At 44.7% G+C, this 3,854-nt stretch overlaps 2 protein-coding genes across 2 annotated transcripts in view; one reads left to right on the top strand and one right to left on the bottom strand.

Moving 5' to 3' along the window:
- The window catches only part of LOC119426617 (melanoma receptor tyrosine-protein kinase), a 531,032-nt gene that overhangs the window by 474,684 nt on the left and 52,494 nt on the right, over positions 1-3,854 (bottom strand). The window lies entirely within an intron of this gene.
- Positions 1-3,854, top strand: part of nebl (nebulette) — a 100,727-nt gene that overhangs the window by 92,633 nt on the left and 4,240 nt on the right. The gene's annotated exons all lie outside the window — the stretch shown is intronic.

The following is a 3,854-nucleotide window of genomic DNA, read 5'->3' as shown; positions in this document are numbered from 1 at the left end:
AGTCAGGTACCCGGATCCAGAGTCAGGCACCCAAATCCAAAGTCAGGTACCCGGATCCAGAGTCAAGTACCCGGGTCCAGAATCAGGTATCCGGGTCCAGAGTCAGATATCCGGGTCCAGAATCAGGTACCCGGATCCAGAGTCAGGTACCCGGATCCAAAGTCAGGTACCCGGATCCAGAGTCAAGTACCTGGGTCCAGAATCAGGTATCCGGGTCCAGAGTCAGGTATCTGGGTCCAGAGACAGGTACCCGGATCCAGAGTCAGGTACCCGGATCCAGAGTCAAGTATCCAGGTCCAGAGTCGGGTACCCGGATCCAGAGTCAGGTGTTCGGGTCCAGAGTCAGGTACCCGGATCCAGAGTCAGGTACCCGGATCCAGAGTCAGGTGCCCGGATCCAGAGTCAGGTGCCCGTATTCAGTCTGGTGCCCACATCCTGAGCCAGCTACCCACATCCTGAGTCGGATACCTGAATCCTGAGTCGGATACCCGGATCCTGAGTCGGATACCCGGATCCTGAGTCGGATACTCGGATCCTGAGTCGGGTACCCGGATCCTGAGTCAGGTTCCCAGATCCTGAGTCAAATACCCGAATTCTGAGTCAGGTACCCGGGTCCTGAGTAAGGTACCTAGGTCCTGAGTAAGGTACCTGGGTCCAGAGTCGGGTACCCAGATCCAGATGAAGTCCCAGTGCTCCTGCCCATGGTGTGAACCTCATTAAACCAGGATGTTCAGTTTGCTTGTGTTCATTTGTCATTTGGCCTCAGAAGATCTAACTTCTCCATAAATAAACTTTAAATAATAGAAAAACTGAACCTCGGAGGACCAGAACCGGTCTCTGTCTCCAGAACAAACAGCTGACGTGTTTTTGTTACAGACGTCCTACAAGCAGACGGATCAGCTCAGAGAGAACTCGTACGGGACTCTGACAGACACGCCTGAACTTCTGCACGCCTCCTACCTCAAAGACATATACAGTCAGGTCTGTAGGAACACATACTGGTGACAGGACCAGAACCCCCCCTCCTCCTCTGAGAACCCGTCTCTGTGTTTCTGTAGAAGAAGTATAAGGACGAGGCTGAGCAGCTGAAGACCCGGTACAGTTTTGTTTCAGAAACTCCAGAGATGGAGAGAGTCCGGGCCAGCCAGAGACACATCAGCTCTGTGAGAACACTAACATTCATCTCAACAAGGTCCAGGTCCAGGTCTTGTCCTCAGAGACCACTGTGCTGCAGGGTTTAGAGGTTTCCCTCGTTAAATGGTTGAAATGTCTGTTTAGTATTTCATCAGGTTCTGCAGGGTTCTGATAAAGATACACTAAATCAGGCGTGGTAAAACTGAAAACATCTAAAACATGAAGGATTCTGGGCCCGGAGGACCAGAACTAGATCAGAATGCTAAGTCAGCACATTTAATTTTCAGTTTTTTAATGTTTCTTCCGATTTTTGAAATATAATTACTTCATACTTTGTACTCTTGTAGCCATTCAGACATCAAAACATTTAGCTCATTCGGGAGGTTTTTATATACAGTATATACTGTGAGCGTGTACTGTATATTTTTATTTTTATTATTATTTATTTATTTTATTAATTAATGTAATTTATTTGTACTTACAAATATTTTCCCCATGGAAATACACAACGATCTCTTAAAATCTTTCTAAAAATAATTGTTCTCTTTAAAATCAGCTTTAAACAGTAGCTCTTTTTTATTTTCTTTGGCTCCTTTTAGATTTTAGCTATCATTCTACTAGCTTTTAGCTAACATTTTACTATATTTAAATTAGCCTTTGGGGTTGTTTTTTTTAGCTTCTAGTTATTCTTGGGCTATTTTTATCTCGTCTCTAAGGTTCTAGCTCACTTTTTTTTATTTTTTACTTTAAGCTATTCTTTTTTACTGAGCTTTAAGTAACATTTTTGCTACTTTAGCTTTTAGCTGGATTTTGCTGTTTTTAGCTGATATTGACGACTTTTTAGCTCCTAGCTGTAGTTTTGCTCTTTTAGTTAGTGTTTGCTATATTTAACATTTGTTTTGCTTATTTTAGCTTCCAGCTAATGGTTTGCAGCTTTTGGATTGTAGGTAGCCTCTTGCTGTTTTTAACTTTAAGCTAACTAGCATTTTGTTAATTTTAAATTTTAAGTAGTATTTTTTAATTTTAGCTAGTTTTTGCTAAGTTTAATTAACTTTTTTCTAAATTCACCCTTTGGCTAACATTTGCTACATTTAACCTTTAGCCAACCTCTTGCTACTTTTAGTTAGTGTTTCGCTGCTTTTAACAAGTCTTGTTTTTTAGCTTCACCAACTCAGCCGTGTTTGTGTAGAAACTTTGTCCATCTTGTTTTTTTTTTTTTTTTTAATCTTGAGTAGTCAGTGGCTCTCTGTCGCCCCCTAGCTGCGATACTGCTGGGACTCCAAACTGATGAGAGGCCTGACGGCGCCGGTCACCGAGACGCCGGAGATCGTCCTTGCCAGAGAGAACGCCAAGAAGATCAGCGACGTACGTTTCTGTCCATTAATCACCGTTGTTTACAGCCTGGGGTTCTGCTGTTAGTTCAGTTACAATTCTGAGCAGCAGCTGGGTGACATCAAGTTCTGTTCAGGTCCAGTACAGAGAGGAAGTGGGTCATGGTACTGCCGTCATGGACACACCTGAGATGGAGCGAGTCCGACGAAACCAGGAGAACATCAGCTCAGTGAGTACAGAGACCAGATGGTGAGGCTGGTGTCGGTCTGTTTGTTTATGGGGTGGTGAGTAAAGAGGATGCAAGGAGGAGCCTAATTTTGAATAAATGTGGGCGGGGCTTTTGTAGCGCAAGTACTGTATAGTCTTTGTCTCAACTCCACATCCTGAGTGCTCAGACTCTGGTTCCAAAAACACATGCGTCATCACCAACCCAAACTCTGAGGAGTAATAGACGACAGCGGATGACTTCAAGGAAAGATATTTAATTCTGTTTGATTTCATGTCTTCATATCAGGTGAAGTACAAGCAGAGCACAGCGAAGGCCACGAGTGTTGGAGTGACTCCAGAGGTGGAACGGGTCAAACAGAACCAGGAGAACATCAGCTCGGCAAGGAAACACCAAGACATTTTCATTATTTTTTATTACATGCAAAGCGGTTCCAGTACAGTTTTAAAGCTGTACAATTTGATTGTTAATCATCAGAGATGGGGAAGAGATATAGGACAAGGGGTGGAGCTATAGAAGACCAGGAGCAGAGCTATAGGAGGCCAGGAGCAGAGCTATAGGAGGCCAGGAGCGAAGACTAGTGTGAACTATGGCAGGGCGGGGCTATGCATATATGTGGGGTGGAGCTATTTGGGACAGGGACTCTACACAGACATGCGTGGAGATTCAGATGTACAAATGGTTAAAATATTGTGAGGAGGACCCTGTTACAGTAACAATTATTCTGTTTAATTTAAGACAGAACAATGCAAAGCTGCATTCAGCAAACTATTTATAAAATCCAGGTCCAACACTTGAACCACGTTGGATGAAAAACTGAACTGAGTATGAAGTCTCAGATGTGTCCCAAAGAGTTTTATTCAAAAATCATCTTCCTTCCTCATGCAGGTGAAGTATCAGCGAGGCTTACAGGAGCTGAGGGGGCGGAGCTGTACGGAGCTGGACACACCTGAGTACAGGCGGGTCAGGAGGACCCAGGACTCGGTCTCCATGGTAGAGGCCTGATTGCTGTGGCTCCCAGCTGAGCTGTGGGAGGAGCTAACATGAGTGACGTGGCACCCCGGGTGGGACTGCTGCACAGGATCTAACCCCCACATCTGGACACATATGGAACTTGTGTGTGTGTGTGTGTGTGTGTGTGTGTGTGTGTGTGTGTGTGTGT

This window comes from Nematolebias whitei, chromosome 20, assembly GCF_014905685.2.
Source record: "Nematolebias whitei isolate Nwh7 chromosome 20, NemWhi1, whole genome shotgun sequence".
NCBI lineage: Eukaryota > Metazoa > Chordata > Actinopteri > Cyprinodontiformes > Rivulidae > Nematolebias > Nematolebias whitei.
This window is presented reverse-complemented; position numbering and strand designations above follow the sequence as displayed.